The following is a 19,547-nucleotide window of genomic DNA, read 5'->3' on the forward strand; positions in this document are numbered from 1 at the left end:
TAACAGCAAACGCATCTGTGAGACTATACTCGCCACAACCTTGGTAGTTGATCTTAACCGTGGAGAGAGTGGAGGCTAAAATGGTGTCCGGATTGTGGCAGGTGCCAAAGGAGCTAGCCATGGTGGTGCCAATTTCGATACCAGGACAGTGATTGGTGTATGAAGCTTCAACCGCATTGCAATAAGCAAAGGGTTTAGGATTTGCATGGATGGTTATCTCAGTGCCGTTATGCAAAAATTTGACACACTGATGATATGTGGATGGAACGACCTTCATGGCATGAATCCATGGACGACCGAGGAGGATGTTATATGGAAGATTAAGATCAACTACATGACAAAGTGTTTCCTGAGTGACTGGGCTGACCCTGATAGGGAGCAAGATGGTTCCTTCAGTAGTACGCTCCAAATTGTCATATGCCTTGATGGTGATCACCTCATTGATGATATCTGCCTCAGTATATCCTGCCTACTTGATGAACTTTAGAGTATATAGGTTGAGAGCTGATCCATTATCTATCATGACACGCTTAACTGCAAAGTCAGAAACCATGACAGCTATGCGGAGTGGGAGGATGTGATCGGGTTCAACTGCTGGGATATCAGTGGTTTTGAAAGATAAGGCACAACAGGCTGAAAGATGGCCAACCAAGTTGCGAAACTCAGTGGCGTTTATGTCGGAAGGGATGTGTGACTCACATAGAGTACTGTCGAGGATCTCTTGATAAAGTGGGATTGTTCGTAAGAGATCCAGGATGGAGATTTGGGCCGGTGTGTTTCCAAGGTGTTCCAAGATGTTATATTGTGGCCCTAGTGAAGGTGATTCTGATGGAGATGCTCGAGATGGAGATGGTCGTGCTGATGGTGGTCTGACTTGTGTGGATACAGATGGACCAGCTATATTGAGTTGTGTTCGATGGGTAGTGACTGCACACTGAGTGTCTGGGCCTTTGATATTGATGACATTGACAGATGGTTCAACTTGGGATATGCAACCAATTAAGCTTCCATAGTCTAAATATGCTGAGGTATAATTTTGAGACGTGTCTCGATTGTCACCTTGTTTACCCGAAGCTTTGTTAGGTTTGTTGACAGGAGGGTTTTCAAGTGCCTTTCTCGGGTTTGTGTTATGAGGAGGGAAAGCATTTTGATACATCATTAATCATGTATTAGGTGAGGGTTATGCCCCCATTGTGATCTCCTTTCGGTCAATGAGGTCCTATACATAATCCTTCAACGGCATGCATTTAAGGGTAGTGTGCCCTTTGACACGATGGAATTTGCAATATTCGTTATCTTTGTACCAGGATGCTCTAGATTGATTGGGTTCTAAGGGTTGCATTTTTGGGTATCGAACAAGGTTATCTTTGGCCAATTTTTCGAAGATTGTATCAAGAGGTTCCCCCAATGGGGTATATGTTTGTGGTTGCCTCTGAACACGGGGTTTACTACCTGCCGCCAATGTGATAGCATTAGTTTGATTATGAGGAACCTGTATTTGCTGATGAGTTTGCATGGGTGGCTGGTGATACGCAGGAGGTTGCTGTTGATAAGTTTGTTGTTGGCAAAATGTGGTGGGAACATTGGTAGCCTCTCCAACAATATGGACCTGTCGAGTGTCAGTGGCACCATCTGTCACTGTGTTCTTGTTCTTGTTCCAATATCGGGTTTTGTCATTGTTTGACCCATGGCCCTGGGTATTTTCCTTGTACAATCTGATGACACCGTCCTTAATGAGACCTTGCTCGGGGCCCATTCCTTTTTCTTTGATGTCCTTGTATGTTTTCAAACAATTCATAACCATGTGATTAGCGAGGCTAGGGTGTGCGTTGTTTATGAACATCTTGACAAGATGGCGCTCAGGGATGGTGCAAGAGATCCTTGTTGTGAGGATCTACTTGCATTGTAAATACTCAGTAAGGCTTTCCCCTCCCTTTTGTTTGGTGTGGACAAGGTCCACCACAGATAATTCAGTCTGAACGAGATGGGTATATTGAGCAACAAATGCCTTAGAAAGTTCTGCAAAAGTTTTAATAGTACCTTGAGGGATATGACAGAACCATTCCAGAGCTGGTCCTGCTAGGCTCTTGGGAAGGAGCCGCATGAGGAATACATCACTATAAGCTACCTCCTGAGAATGCATATAGAATTCCTTAACATGTGTGACTGGATCACTTTTCCCCCTAAATTTTTCAAACTTGGGGATCTCGAAATGCTTAGGAAATGGAGTCAACATGATAGTCTTATCAAAAGGGTATGGGCAATCATTTTCAAATTTGAAAGTCTTGGTGTCTGTCCCATCTTTGAGGGCTTTGAGAGAATTTTTAATTTCTTCCCATTTAGATTTTACAGGTGGAGGAGCAGGTGCCCCCGATCCAGGTGCCCCCAGTGGAGTGGATGCCATGGGTTGCTGGAATCTGGGTTGTGTATATTGTTGCATCTGCAGAGGTGGGTGTGGCAAGTAACTATGAGGCTACTGCCCTATGAGGTAGTTCTGTGTGGGTGCTTGGGCATACTGCTGGTGTGAAGGCTGCGGCTGGAATGGTGGTAATACAAATGATGTTTGTTCCATGCCTTGCAAATATATGCCATGTCCAATATATGTGGGTTGCGCGCTTGCTTGGGAGTAGGACTGATTTGGAGTAGGCGCAAGGTAATTAATATGCGGCAAAGGGTTTACTATAGAGAACTACAATGGCAGTGGATTTGGGCTATTGCCTAAAGGTGGCATGGAGAAATAGTTGGTGAGGGGTGGGAGAAAATAGCTATGTGAAGCAGTGGATGATAGTGCAGAAGGTGTGAATGCAACTGTATTGCTAGGGGGAAGACTAATGATAGGTGCCTGTGTCGTAGCAAAATTCCAAGGTCCCAAAGGAAAAGTAGCTAAAGAGCTTTGGCTAGTTACAAAGGGGTTGATAGTAATGTTTGGTGGGATGGAGGATGAGGTATTGGACCCTGATGGTGGTATCTGAGTGGCAAATGGACTAGATGTGATATGGGGTGGAAATGAAAAGGTAGTGTTGCTATGTGCAAATGGAGGGTTCGGTGGAGCAAAAAAATGGGTGGTGGAGGCAGATGCAAATGGTATACTTGAAGATGGTTGAGATGTAGTATACATTAATGGTTTAGTAAGAGTGGGATGAGTGTTCTATGGAATGGGAACCGGCACCTGGGTTGAGGGGATATTTGGTCTGCTGGTTCTACCTGAGGTGGTTGCCATCCAAACAATGGGTGAGTAGGATCTGCTATGTTGATAGGTGGTGGACGTCCAAACTCAAAGGCACCAACATTGTCTCGTAAGAAGTTTGCCATGATGGTTTCCTTGTTGCGATCTATGATGGCATTTACGATAGTAGCATGACCAGGTTGATTCATGAAAGCCTCAATATCTATGGAGGATCTTGGTTCTTCTGGAAGTTGTGGTGGCGGGTCTGATGGTGTCATGGATACCACCAGGTATAGCTGAGCTCAAGATGTGTTACCACTAAGACTAGGATCCATGTCTTTTTTTTCTATGTGTGCCTACCAAAAAGTGTGGTGGGTGGCATGAAAGGATGCTTCTCCTAAATGCAGTGAGGGATGATATTAAGGGTATCCAAATGATATGATGCTAAGTGCAAGAAGCTTGTGTGGTTCCTGAAATATGAATGCGGGAAATGTGATGGTGATGCAAAAGGTACGACCCTAACCTTTGGCTCAAGGTGATGTGGGACACCAAAAGCAACCTATTCCTAACAAAGTGTTGTGTTTCAAGGATGCTCAAAATGATAAGAGATGTGATAAAAATGTTTCTAAATGAGTGAGGAAAAAATGCTAAGATTTTAACAATGTAGGTGGAGGATTCCTCTTCAACAGCCTAAGATGAGAGGAGATGGTCTGACTTCAAATGCTTAGATGGGATAGTACAATTCCTAGATGAGAGACTAAACCTACAAGTGTGTAAGTGTGTGTGAAAAAAGGAAGGACCTAATCAGAATGAGTAACAGTAGAGTTGTCGATAAGGCTCATATTAACACCACGTCGAAGGGTTAGGTTTTGGATTTTGTAGTCCCATTCTGTTTACAATGCTACTTCAGCTCCGTCCTTCTCAATCTAATCCAATTTGGCAATCCTGGGGTTGGGGGTATGCTTCTTATGCTTTGCTTCGATTTCTTTGTAGGCTAGTATTTGAGGAAGCTTAGCCTTCTTAAACTTAGTCTTGGGATGGCTTGACATGAGATATTTCTGAGGATTAAAACTCACAACTATGGGGTTCCTTTGAAGGCAGTGACTACGCTAAGTATGCCCTATACCAGGATTGACCAAGTTTGGCAAACATTCATTCAACAAATAAAAGATCAAGCAATAGATAAGAACAACCAGATAGAAGTTTTGATTCCTAGAATGTGATACTTGCGCCAAGGAGTGTGTATGTTTTACAGATGTTTCGATCAGTCACTTCAAACACATTAACATCCTAGATGGTTTTCTACAAGGCTGACAGTTGGTTTAGCTAGGGAGTCCTCGATATACCCAAGGTACGTGAGGCCCAAATCTGTAGATGAAACTGAAAAGATGTCACATAGCCAAGAGGAGCAGTAACCCACTTCTCCTCTTTCACTTCTCAAGGGTATAAAGTTCCTTGAGGCTTAGCCTGAGTGACAAAATCTTGATCCCAAGAGAGGTGTCTTTGGATTCACCTCCCGATCTTTGTACTCCGTCGGAATGTTGGAGTTAAGGTCGTCCCAAGGGGTGATGAAATCCCCAAGCAGGCCTCCTAAAATTTAAACAAGATTTTGGATCCTAATCTTATGCACCCAAGATGGCCTCGAAAGATGACAAGGGGAGAGAATACTTGGATGATCTTGGGCTAAAAGACAAAATTCTTTTCCAACTTACGCTTAAGTTTTTCTAATCTAGACCTTGCAAACACACATGTTTAGGATGCAAATGTTCAATTCCAACTTGAAGCATTAACAAAAGTAAAATCGATTGAAGAATGAATACATCAAGAAGATTTAGGGTCAACAAAAATAAACTCATGCACCCGGAGGCCCTCCACGTCAAGTATCAATTGATTTTCTTTAAGGCATTCAAGATTGATACGTGAGTTTCTTTTAAGCCCAAAACAAAGATGTGTGAAATTCGATTTCAAGTGCATGCCCGGAGGCCCTCCACGTCAGTTGATTTTTGTTCAATTTTAAGGTCCAAACTTGAAGTGTGATCGATCTAATCTAGATTTGTGGACATTCACGAAATCTTATAAGTTAAGATAAATCCTCAAAAAAAACTAATCAAGTTGGAACACTTAACACCTTTTTCAAGTGGACCCATTCCCATATATGGCGTTGATATTACAACCAATGGTTAGAATGATGGGTGGTTAGAAAAATGGTGAGTCCAAATGAAAATCGCTTAATTTGTTTTTTTGTTGATTTATGTTAACTTAACGAATTTCCTAAGTGTTCAAAATTAAATTAGCTTAAGTTGCATGCAGAATTGAAAGTTTGTAGTTGTTTCTTTTAAATTCCAAAACAAAATGTTTTATTTGTGGGGTTGTTAGACATACAAGTTCATTTTTCCAATTTGTAAAGGGAAATGACAATGACTTAGACCAACCAACAAAAACTGACAGCGGTCTCGTAGAGAAAATACAAAAAATGCATTCTCGCAAGGGTAGCATTCCCACAATGCAGGTTCGCGATCCTGCTGGAGTTTGTCTTCACGGGGATGCATTCCTACCGGCCTACCAAGGCACGGGAATGCGAGGAAAAAATTGGTAAAAGATAAAATAAAAACTAGTTAGCTCGTTTTGAACAGAGCGATCCTACTGGTTTGTGATTTTACAACGCTCCCGTGAAAAATAAATTTATTACAACTTTATAGAGTTAAAAAAGACAAGGCCGCGTTCCCACAAGAGGGAATGATGATCCTAGTTTCTCTGAGCTGCGTTCCCGCTGGAGGATTCGTCGGCGGGGATGCAGATAAAGTTTTAAAGTCACGTTGCAGCTGTCTGTTGAAAAACTATGAACTCGCTATCGCGGGTTCGCGTTCTCGCCGACAAATGGCCTCATGGGAATGCGTTCCTGGGGTTGCGGGTTCGCAGAAAAAGCTATTTTTTTGAGGTCTCAAAAATGGAAAGTGATGAGATGGCTGGGAGCACATTTTCCCAAAAGTGACCTGCGTACCTGCAACAAAATTAGCAAACCTAACACAAAACAAATGTAAGAAAACAATGTTAGTTTTGTTAGTTTATCATAAAAAAACCAAAAACATGATTAGATTGAGCTATATGAGGGGTCCCATCGGGCGTGCCAAAATGTAGAATAAGATTTTAGTGTGCAAAGAACATTAGCAACAAGGAAAACATTCACAAACATAAAACTATGTTCCAATATAAGTTTAGACAAAAGAAGGTATAAGAGAGTGCAAACTAAAAAGAAAGATCACTCCAAAAGCCTCCTTGATGTTGTAGATGTGTCCTTTGATGTATGTGTATGCTCCATAATATTGCTCAAACTTCAAATGGATGGATGGGATGAGTGAAACAAGGTTTCAACAATGGAGGCATGGAGTGATTTTGCTATTATAATGGTATTTTGGTAGTTTATGAGCTCTCAAAATAGCATTATAACTTTGCATGGAAGGTGGATGTTTTTAGTGAAGGGAGAGGGTTCAATTTATAAGCCAAGGGCTTGAGGGATGGAGGGCTAAGATGCAAGGATGGAAAGATGGTGAGGGAGGGCTAGGATGCACCTAAAGGGGAGCACATGGATTGTGCTTATTTAGCACCAATAGGGAGGTGACACTTGTCACAAGGAGGATGGCTGTGAGAGGATGGTCAAAGGCTTTGATGAGGGTGGTTGAGGATGTAAGAGTCATGAGTGAGGATGTAAGAGCTATTTATGGCTTTGTAAGAGCATTGAAGGCTTATGGTTGGGATATTTTGGAGGGAGTTGAGATTGTTGACTTTGCTTGGATTAGGAAAGTCTTAAGCTCACTTAGGGAATGTGACAAGGTTTGGGGGGGGATTAGGCTTGGGTTAGGATTAGATTAAGGATGTTAGAGATGTGCAAGTGGATGGCATTCATGAGGGTGGGTGAGTTAGTGGCTAAGCTAGGTTAGTATGGGTGGATGGGGTAGATTAGGCTAAATGGAGGATTAGGGATAAGTTAGGGGCTATTATATTTGAGGGTTTTATTTATCAAATAGATTTATTTAATAAATGAGGTTTTTGGAATTAGATAGGAGAATAGGATTAATTGACAAATAATAGGTTATTTGATTTATCAATTAGGACTATAGATGATTAATTTAATTAATCAGCTAGGGGATGGAAAAGGTTTAATTAAATAGGAATTTAATTAATTATGCCTTTAGAGATAGCTAAATAGGATTACTAAAGCGGTGTAATCAAATTTAGGTGTCTACAATAAGATGACAACCTTTTAGAATGAGAAAATAGCCAAAAAAAAATCAATAATGTAGGAGCACCCTGCCTCACATTGTTATCCTACTCAATAGATGTGTGCTTGGTTATACTTGTGGAATTGCTTGATGACTTCATTGTTGATTGGTTCAGTGGAGGTGATTCTACCTTCATTCAACTGTTATGTATTCACTGAGTGCATCAGTGATCTCTTTGTTGATTCTCTCTCCTTTCTGGCATTATCTCTTTGTGAATTTCTTCCATTCTGTTAACTCTATAAGGTAGGTTGATATTAGGCGTACCTTTGGACTTAGTTATTGTTGGAGTTAATGTTCCAATAGTAGTAAATAAATGATTTTTGCACATGTGAAAACCTTGTTTAAGTTGTTGAAAACATAAGTTCGGTTCAGGTTTGAGACATTGAGTTTTAGTTTGAATCAATAACTAGTTGTAGATGTGTTTGAGTTAGGTGTCCATAATTTCTAGAGAGCTATCAAGTTAATGCGTGTGTTGTCAATCATGAAGTAATTCATTATCAATCTAATTAGCAATCATTAAGAAATGTTGGTGGGTCAAGTTATTGTATAAAATTGTATCTATTATTCAATAAAAATAAGATGGAAGTTCCTTCTTTATCTATTTTATTTCTATTGTTCTATTTTTCCAATATGGTGTCAAAGCCATCTCCATCTCAAAACTAGTTGCTATTGTGAGAATGTAAGTTTGGTGCTAATCTAGATTTTGTTGTTGTGCAAAATTGAAAGGTATCACTAAATTTTTATTTTAGAAATTCTAAAAATGGATACGCCTCAGAAAAATATAATGGTCAAAATTTTCATACATGTGGAAAGTGAAAATGCAAATGCATCTGATGAATAAAATTTTGTGGGGCATAGTTAATGACATTGAAATAGTACCTACAGATGCTAAAAAGAAGATTGATTGGGAAATAAGAGGTGAGAAAGCTAAGTCTATTATTGGTCTTGCTCTTTCAGATTTAGAACAACATCATGTTGATTTAGAGAAATCATTTAAATAAAATTGGGATGGGCTAACTAAGTTGTTTGGAGAAAAAGAAAAAAATGCAAAGTTTTCTTTAAAGTTGCATCTATTTATATTTAAAATGTTAGATAAAATTACTATGTCTAACCACATTACTAATTTGGTATCTCTAATCAAACAACTAGCTAAAGTTGGTGTTGTAATTGATAAAGATGGTGCTAAACCTATCTTTCTATGTAGTTTTCCTTCAAAATATAGCTGTGTTTTTTTTACTCTCAGTCAAATGTCTTCATAGACTTTAGAAGACGTGATTTCAGAACTCTTGGTTGAATAAAATAGAATATTTACATGGGATTCAAGAGAAAATACTCAACTTATTCATACATTATACTCAAAGAACAATATGGGAAAGAGAATGTATGGTAAGACTGAAAATGAATGTTTATATTGTAAAAAGGTAGGGCATATTGAAATCAATTGTATAACTTGTGCAAATGACCTTTTCAAAGGTAAAATTAAAGAATCAAAAAATATACTTATTCATGATGAATCAACTGATGTTGTTAGTGATGATGATATCATTTAAAATGAAGAACTTATTTTATTTTGAAGAATTCTATGTTATAAAAATAAGAAAGAATGTAGTAGAGGCTAGATATATGCTCAATAGTCTAAGGTGCTAACAGATAAGAGAAACTATATCTCATTGGGTTTATGAGACACAAATGTGTGGATTGGTGTCTAATAGTTGAGGGAGATCTAAAAAATATGGAACCTTGGCATCAAAATTTTATGAGGGTTATGAGGCATTTCATGTGGGAATGGTGTATCCAATGGTGTTTCAAAGCTAGATGATAGTTGCATGACTATACCAACAATTGGGAGCAACTTAAGGAAGTCTCACTAGTCTATGAACTATTTTCAAAGTATAATTTCTACATAATATTTTCTTAAGCTGTCACATTAAGTTGAGGGAGGGGGGAGGGGGGTGGGGGGGTTGGAGTTAACATTCCAACTGTAGTAAATAAATTATTGTTGCACATGTGGCAAACCTTTTTGAGTTTCTAGAAACATAAGTTTAGTTCAGGTATGAGGCATAGAATTTTAGTTTGAATTGATAGCTAGTTGTAGATGTGTTTGAGTTAGATGTCCATAAGTTCCAGTTAGATGTCAAGTTTATGTGTGTTTTGTCAAACATGAAGTGGTTTTTTGTCAATATAATTAGCAGACATTTAGGAATGTTTGTGGGACAAGCTATTGTATGAAATCACATCTATTATTCAATAAAATAAAGCTGGAAGTTCCATCTTTCTCTATTTTATTTATAATGTTCTAATTTCTCAATAGTTATTGTTTCTCCCTTGTGTCAGGTGATATCAGAGTGTTATTTCATCCTTGTGGAGATCAGATCATGGATAACCCTAAGTTGATTTGGTTGTAGGGTGGTAGATCTAAGATTTGACCTATAACTTGCAAAGGGTTACGATCTTGCAAGAACTAGTTGTCAAAATGGTTCATGGTAGAGGAAATGGTGATAATTGTTGGAATTTAGAAGTGGGAAGATATAGTTCTAAGAGGGGGAGGGTGAATCAGAAGTAACTGAATTTAACCTTTTAAAACATTTTAGCTGAGATCATTCACATGCATCTAACATATATACTTAACATGAAAAATAAAGACATGCATGAAAATAGATAACACAAGATTTGGTAACCCAGAAACCCTTCAAAATGAGAAGGTAAAACTGGGGTGGGGATGACACCCACAAAGTATCACTACAACAATATGTAACTATTTAAGGTTACAAAGTTTGACCACCTTCAATGGTCTGCCCTATGAAAGGCCTATCCTGTTAAAGACTTTACACTCCATTAAAAGTGACCTGGTTAAAGGATTTACAAACACTCACTTGGAATGTTACCCTATTAAAGGATTTAGCACCTTGTTTAAAGGCTTACAACACGGCTATTAAACCAACCTATCATCATAGGATTTCCATTCCTAATACAATGGCTAGAGAGTATTAGAAAGTCTTGACCTAATGACTTGCAATCTTTAATTGTTGATTCCAGATCCTTATTCTACTCTATTAGTTTTGATCCTTCCTTGATCTGATATATCTCTCCTTGAAATTCTGATACTCTATTCTTGATCAACTAAATTCTGCAATGTTGTTCTGCTCTTTCGAAGTCTTTACACCCCTCTGCAGTTCACTATTATTTACCTATACACTTCCCACATACATATGAATAATGGGGTTTCATCCTCCTTATAAAGGCTTTGAAGACTTAGGGTTAGGTATGAATCTACGATCAATATTCATTCTTTATTTCCTGGTCAATTCTTTCACTTTTTTTATTGGTTGCATGCCTTCTCCATTTTTTTGATTGGTTGCATGCTAATTACATAGGAAATGCAAAAGATTCAATCTTATCTTCAAGATCCTTTGAGATTCATCTTAAGTTAGCTTCAAAAATGGTTTACATCTAAGTTTGTGAAGATACAAACTCGTATGTTGATTATGTGTTACTCGACACTTACTTGTTGCTGATGCTCGACACATTTAGGAATTCTATATCACTTGGTTCCTATAGTAATTCTATTTAACTCAGCATTTGTACTTTTCTCAGCACCTATAGTGACTTGGCATCATTTATCACTCAGCACTTGAACCTTGCTCAGCACCTAAAGTTCACTCGGCAACTATTGAATCTCTGGCTTGACACATACTATAGCTTGACGTCTGTGTTATAATCAACATCATCTTGAGAATTGTTATAATCAACATCATCTTGAGAATTGGTTAAGTGTGTTGACAATCAGTTGTCAAAACCAATTTGAGACCAACAATCTCCCCCTTTGACATGAGTGGGGAAAACACTTAACTGAGCATTATGCATCTAGTCTCTTATGAGTATAATATGTATCCTATTTGGCATATATACAAAACTTCAAAAACCTGTTCAAAATTTTGTAGAAGATTATATACCTCAAAAACTTGTAACTCCCCCAAGCTAATGTGCCATTCTTGTAACCAAAATTCCCTTAAACTGAATTTGTCTCATGCTAATGTGTCTAATGTTCTTTGCCTTATCTGCTCTGTGTCTGGTCTGTATTTGATCTGTTTGTACTCCCCCTTTGTTTTTTCTCCCCCTTTCATACATCTCCTTGCAGCTTATCCTTTTGGTTGTATCTCCTTATTTCCCCTCAAAATTCAAAATTTTATATCTCTCCCCTTTTGGGTATATCTCCCCCATATCTACATAATCTACATAATCTATTATTCCCCAAAATATTATTTCTCCCCCTATTTGACACTTATGTCAAAGGGTCCTAAGAATGAATGGAATATTTAGCCAAAAATGTTTTGTTTACCTCCATTATCATCTTTAGAGAAGCATCCCAATTATCTAAGGCAATCTTAGTGCTTTGAGCTAGATGGTTGTCTCTGCTGCAAGATGGCCAAGGCCTTTTAAGGTAGAAAGATTAGGATCTTTCTTTAAAACATTTTTTGCATAGGCCACTCCTTTATGTAGTACTTCTAGATGTGGGGTGATAACAGATTGTATTTGTATTAGTTTGGCCTTGACATTAGCCTCTTCTATTGTTAATACAGCTAATTCCTTCTGAGTGTGAAGCATTATTGCAAAATTCTTCTCACTTTGAGCTAGATCATTAGGTAGTTGTATGCTTGATATCTTAAGGTTTCTCTCCAAGCTCAGTATTCTCTAGCTAGTCTCTTATGTGAAATATGAAGAGTCACATGGTTTGGAGTACAATGAGAATATGTTCCCAAGTACTATTTTTACCTTTTTTATCTTCTTGGCTAGTTCCACTTGTGATAGTGCTATCTCACTAGATATGTTCTCATTAACTTTCATTTGAAACTTCTTTTAAAACCATTCTAATTATTTCACATTAGTATCAAGGTCTTCATTTTATACCTAGTCCACTATGTTGGACAGTTGCTCCATGATGGGCTTTGTTTCATCAGGTACTTGCAAGCTGAATGCATCAAGGAAGATGTCTTTGATCTCTATTAATGCTTGCCTCTATCTATACTCATTTCTGAGTATCTCTTGCTTCTTCTTCCTCTCTAGTGCCTCTTGTAGTTCATTTATCTGTGCCAAGTTCATTGTTTTGTAGTCATAACTTGGTATGAATATTTCCTCATGAAGTACAGGGTCTCCATGGTGAAGCACCCTTGCTACCTTGGTGGAGCTCAAGCCTGGTGCTAAGATTTGTAGAGGTATTGCATCAGTGCTTGGCTACTTGGTAGGAGTCCTCGAGGTAGGAAAATTAACCAATGTCTATATTGCCTCTTGCTCTCTTTCCTTGGGGGTTTTCTCCTCTTCCTTATCCTCGTCTCCTCTACCTTGATCAATTATAATGATTTGAGGAGGTGCACCTTGGCTTTGTGTTGTAGGAACATCTTGTCCTATCTGCTCCTTTGCTAGCTCCTCAACAGTTGTTGTTGCTATTACTATGGGATCAACCTTAGCAGTCGTGTCTTGTGTTTCTTGCTATTTTGGTTAATCATTTGTAGCTATAAGAGGTTGTGAAGGTGGTTCTTGTGTGTTCACCTTTTCCTTTTTTATTTCAGCTACAACCTTTTGTAACTCCTCTACACTCACCAAAATAGGATTTGTGCATAACTGTGATTGCAGTGTTGTTTAGTGAAGGATCTTTTTGAGATCCTTTGCAGTTAGTGGATTGATGTTCTGGCCTGAGGTGTTAGGAACATCCTTTACAATTATAGTTTCTATAAATGTAGGTGGAGGACTGGGTGGTGGCGACTGGGTGTCTTGGACACTTTGTTCTTATTGCTGCTCCTCAACTGTTATCTCATCACCTTTTTATGTCTTCTCCTCCATACTAAATTCTTCTTTCTCTTTCTCTCCCTCTTCCTCCTTTTCATTTTCCTCTCCTTCCTCTTCATCATTCCTTCCCTCAAAGGAATCTTCTTGTCCTTCTTTCATAGTAGTCAATCCATTAATCAATTTCCACATTTGTGTGGACTTTTGCACAACATCTTCAATTTGATTTTGCAAAATATTGAAGGCTTTGTATTTGGGTGCAAATTTGCTCCCATGTTTCTTGTTAGCCTTGCTTATTTGACCTTTTGTAAGGTCTAGCATTACATGAGCCAATGTTGACTCCCTTATTTCCTTTTCCATTTTTAGGCAATAATGCCATTTTTTTTCAACTAATGAGCTTAGCTTCTTAGGCATAGAATTATCAAGTTCAAGTGGGGTAGTCTTGAACTTGGCCATCATAGTGTAGATAGACTCTTCCACTATGTTTTATTATTCTCTTGAAAATCTATTAAAATCAATGCCTTTTAATCCAGTCAAATCTGCATTATCTCTAATGTTATCAAAAACATTTTCAAGATCAGATTTGGTGATGTGACTTACCACTCTGAATTGATCATTGTCAGATTTAGTCTTTTCTTCATCTGACTCTAGGGGTACAACATGATTTCTTCTTTTCCACTATTCCTTTACCACTTGTGTTGTTGCCTTAGTGTCTGCCCTTGTAGTTGGCTTGGCAAGGCTAAGCTTTGTTGCAGTTTTCTTCTTCCCTTTGGGCTGTACAACAGGCTGTTTCTGTGCCTTTCTCTTCTTAGGTTCAGCCTTGGGTGCTTTTTTCTCGACACCTTCCTCTTCTTTTGCATCCTCACCCATGCCTTGGGTTAATTTAGGTGGCCCTTTTCCTTGTTCATCTTCGCTTCTTCACCTTCTTCTTCTTTAGTAGTCCCCTCACCAAATTTAGCCTTTAACTTCTTAACAAGTTTGTCCTTTTTCTTTAGTGTTGAAGCTGTCTTCAATTCCATGTCAACTTTTGATCTCACCACATAAAAAAGTACCAAAATGTGATGTAGTTTTGTCTACTTCCTCTACTAATAGTACAATTATAGCCATAGATGCCTCATCTATGTTTATTTCATAGCCAAGAGGTCTTAGCCATCTAACTCTTGGTGTAGCAGCTTGAATATAAGTGTAGTCAATATCTACAAGAAAGCATACATCATTTACATGTTTCTCAACCAATGGAATTGGTATCCTTAATCTTTGCTTCATCGTCTTCATGAAGTCTTCAAAATAGCTAGTCATTAGTGTTTCAAAGTTAGCTCCCATTTGTTCTATATACTCATTTACTTGAGCTATTATAGACCTATTTGCTTTCCAGACAACTTTTTGAAAAGATGAAAATTCATTCTATACATAAAAAAAATGCAAATCAAAATTGCTCCAAACTTGCACTGTGCTCCCTTGGTTCTCCTTATTGGTGCTAAGTTCTCATTGATTTGTTGCAATTGCAGTTCTGCAAGATCATAAGTATGATCCTTCTTTACTAGTTTGTAACCCACATCCACTGCAATGCATGGTACAGTGTTAAGTCTACTAGATTGGTAAAATTTGTGTGCAATAACCCTAACAACAAAGTCAACAAAAGGGTCTTGGATGGTGTCTATTGTCATTCCTCTCTTGTTCCACTTGGCACCTATGTTCTTTTCAATTGCTTCCTTATAATCACTTCTAAGGGTCTTTGGCCGATCTAGGGTTGGGTACGCTATTACTCTATGCACAATCCTTTTTGTTTTTTCACTGGACCATCCTCCAACCATAAAGTTCCAGCATGAATTTTGATGAGCACTATCCTGATCCATTCAGTTTTGAAAACTGTGGGGAATTCTAGGGCATGTGTCAAACCCTTCTTCTCAACGATTTGGTATTCCTCTTTCAAAACTTCATTTTCACACAATCTCTCATAGGCTTCCCTCATCTCCATATCTTGTATGGGTCCAATTTTTCAGTTGTAACATATTCTAACATCTTGGACCATAACTACCTTAGGAGGTATAACAAATAGGGCTCCAGCTGAGTCATTTTTGTATGCCACCTCTGGGATTGGCTAGAAATCTGGTTGTTTTACTTCATTTGACACTAGTTGGACCTCAAAAGGCTCTTTCTCTTGTGGTTTCCTAGAATTGGAGGTCATTTGTGCTAGCTAGGGTTTTAACATGAAGAAATTTGAAACTACGTAGCTTGGCACTAGTGTAAATACCTTCCAATCAATGAAACTAAGCTAAATTGCTATTGAAATCTGCTTAAACACTAGATTCTTTGCTTTGAAGTCATTATGCACTCTTCTTCATTTTTGCTCTTCATTCACAATGAAGAAAAATGAAGAAAAATGCCATAATATACCCTATTTTCATAGCATTTAATGCTTAGTGCATTTATAGTTGTCCACTTGGCTTCTTAAGCATTTTTGCATTACTCAGCTTCCATTGTCTTTCCAACACTCGACATCCACAGAAGTATCCTTCACTCAGCTTCAATTGAAATTTCTCTTTACTTGGCTTCTACTACCAACTCGGCTGCAACTAATCATTCAACCTCTATTGACTTTGATAATCAACTCGGCATGTATTGAAATTTTATTCGACATCTGAGGGCAACTCGACAACACTTATGAAATCTTGAAATTTTAGCTTTGCATTTCTATTCATGTTGATCTCTTCTTTTCAGTACTTTCTTGTTTAGGAACTGATGTATGATAAAGCTTTGTATATCAGTTCCTCATGCCTTCTTTTGCTTAGTTGGATGAGGTGTGACCACTTGACCTTTTTGGAGAAGTGACCCCTTCATTTGATGTGTTGTTCACATCTTTCTTCTTCCATGTCTTATTCATTTCTCCTCTGATGTGTTCAACATCCGCCTTTTCTTTTCCTTTGTTGATCTCTGAGTTGGGTGCCTTTGAACTTGTTGGGAAATTCTTACTGATATGACCAGTCTTCAAACAATTGAAGCATGTAGTTTGGCTGAGCCATTTACTATAGTTTCCACTAAAATGTGTTCTTATGCAATTTTCAAGGATGTGTCCATATTTCTGATAGTAATGACATTTATCCCTGGTGTTGTAGTCCCAATTATAGTGATGTCCATGGTTGTTTCCCCTTGTTGGTTGATTAGGTGTCCACATAGGCTTTGATCTGCACTCAAAAGCTCTATGTCCATACTTCTTACAATTGTAGCGGTGACCTTCAAATCTTGGTGTTCTGATAGTCTTAGTCCTACAATCATGTGCTTGATGTCCTTGCTTTTTGCACTTATGACAGTAACCTACATTCTTAGATTTGTCATGCTGATGGGTAGTTTTGCTCCTACACACATTAGAGGTATGTCTCTTTTTAACACATAAATGGCAAGTAGGTTTAGTGTTCTTACCTTTTTTACTTCTTTCTTCTGTAGTCTTGGATGACTCTCCTTATTTAGTGTTGGTGTATACTAGTCTTGAAGTATCATTGTTGACCCTTGGTGATTTTAGTAGTTGTTCAAAGTACTTGATGGCCTCATTGGGTTTGTTGAAGTTCTCTACAATCTCCTTCTCTCTTTTTATTTCATTTTGTAGTTGTTCATTTTGCAGTTGTTCATTTTGCATCTTCAATGTAGAAATCTCAATATCTTTGACATTCAACTCATGATGTGCATTCATTATCTGACTTAAGGTGTCTAGCTGCATGTTTGAAATTTTTACAACCTTAGTTGACTTTTCTTCCAGTCTATTGGCAAGATTCCTCTTATCTTCTTCAAGCATAGTCTTATCTTCAATGGCTCTTTTCTTTTGTTCAATCACTTCACAAAGCATAATGGTTTGTGATTCTTGTTCAAGCTTGAGTGTTCTAATTTCTTTTGCTTGAGCTCTATTCTTCTCCATTAGGTCTACTATTGTTGCATCAAACTCTTTGGAATCTCCATTTGCAAATAATTTTGTGGTGTCAATCTCCTTGTATTGTGTATCATTTGTAGCTATGGTGATGTCTCTTCTTCTCTTTAAGGATTTTCTTAGTTCTTCTCTACCGTCTTCCAAAGTGTGTAGAGCAAGTTATACATCAATTGTCTAATTTTCTATGATCTTCCCAAGTTTGTAGACTTCCATTTCTAGATATTTTCTCCAAGCTGTAAGGCTCTTCCTTGTGAGAAACCAACTCTGATACCAATTGTTAGGATTTACAAGTGGGAAGATATACTTCTGAGAGGTGGGGGGGTGGTGGTGAATCAGAAGTAACTGACTTTAACCTTTTAAAAAAAATTAGCTGAGATTATTCACATGCATCTAACATATCTAATTAACATGAAAAATAAAGACATCCATGAAAACAGATAACACATGATTTGGTAACCTAGAAACCCTTCAAAATGAGAAGGTAAAACTAGGGCGGGGATGACACCCACAAAGTATCACTACAACAATATGTAACTGTTTAAGGTTACCAAGTTTGACCACTTCCAATGGTCTACCCTGTGAAAGGCCTATCCTGTTAAAGACTTTACACTTTGTTAAAAGCGACCTGGTTAAAAGATTTACAAACACTCACTCAGAATGTTACCTTATTAAAGAATTTAGCACCTTGTTTAAAGTCTTACTGTAGGCACTTAAAATCGTCCCTAAAGACTATATTAATTTATTAATATTTCTTGTGACATTGTAATTAATTATTTCTTAATTAATTACATTGCTCACATTCTTCTACTTATTTAATTATATTAATTAATTAAATAAGTTCATTCTCTTAAGTATTTAAATTTAATTTAAATACTCCTAGCTCTAGTGTGTTAAATTAATTTAACAAATGATCCTCCATGTCTCCCCCCTTTTAAATAAATTTTATTTATTTAAATCCTCACACCCTATTAATTCTTCTAAACCCATGATTAAATTAAATTTTATTTAATTTAATCTTAAGCCTAACCTAGAGCCTAGCCTATAAGTCTATTTCTTCTCTAATCCCACTTAATCATTCCTAATCATCTCCCCAATCCCCCTCATTAGCCTAAGAGTGTGCTCACATATGTATGAGATGGCATGCCTACACACTCTTGTCTCCCACTCTTCTTCTCAAGTTTTCTCACACATGTGTGAGCAAACTTTGAATTCTTGACCATTTGCATGGCTTGCATGTCACCTTATGTGGTACCTACTTGGATGCCACCTCACCAAGCCCTCCCTCAAGCCTATAAATAGAGGGCTTGTCTCAAGCATTTACATCTCATTTTTATTGTATTGTTATCATGTTGGTTTGAGATTTGAGTTTGCATTCATAGTTTGAGCTTTTATGGTAGTTTGAGCTTGCATTGGTAGAGTTCTCATAGTGATTTCGTAGGTTCATGCTAATTATTTAGTAGCTGATTTAGTTTGCATCTTACATTGTTCATTTAGTTTTCTTCATGCATTTGCATTTCCATTCCATAGCTTATATTCTTAGTTAGTTTCCTTTATTGCATATCATCTTCATTCTTGAATGCTTTCAAGAATGGCTTTCTCCATAGCCATTTCTTGAAGTGTTATTCATTCCACATAACTTAGGATCTTAGTGCATTTTCATTCACATTTGCATTCATACTTGCACTCACACACTCAAGAGATTCATTTATTGTTGTGTTAGGGAGAGCACACCAAACATACCCCCATCTTAACACACCAACAAGGCCTCTTATGGGTGCCTTTATTAAGCTGTAGAGGTGGTTGAAAGATTAGGTTTGTTAGCTAATTAGGGTTGCAAAACTCAAGCAAGCATTAGTTAGTGTTTGTTCTTTTCATGTTGGTGAATCTTTGATGCACTTTCAATTATTTTAGCTAATGTTTTTTTGTTAACCCATGCTCTTAACAGGTCATATTTTCTAGCACACATTATGGCACACCCGGTGGGACCCACGTCCCTAGTTTCATTTCAAAAATTTGCAAACAACCTTGGTTCAGTCGTAAAATATTGCATTGTCATCTTCGCAGGTCACAGTGCCATCTACACTTGTCATCTGTGCAGACCAGCGTCTTCGCAGACTAGCGTCTACACTCTTTAGCGTCTCCGCAATAGTTCGAAACAATGCTTGCATTTAAGCCATTTTTTCGTCTACATTTTTGTTCTGTCATCTTTGAATGTTAGTTTGTTGTCTGTGACTTTAGTTTTGTCATTTTTGATACTAGTTCTGTCATCTTCGAGGTTAGTTTTGTCGTCTACGAAATTTTTTAATCATCCGCAAAGATAAGTCTATCGTCTACATTGTGTGCGGCACTTTGTTTGTCATCTTCGAGTTTTGGCATCTCTTCTTTTCATATTGTCATCTGC

This window comes from Cupressus sempervirens, chromosome 6, assembly GCF_028749045.1.
Source record: "Cupressus sempervirens isolate cs-2001-9-10 chromosome 6, ASM2874904v1, whole genome shotgun sequence".
Lineage (NCBI taxonomy): Eukaryota > Viridiplantae > Streptophyta > Pinopsida > Cupressales > Cupressaceae > Cupressus > Cupressus sempervirens.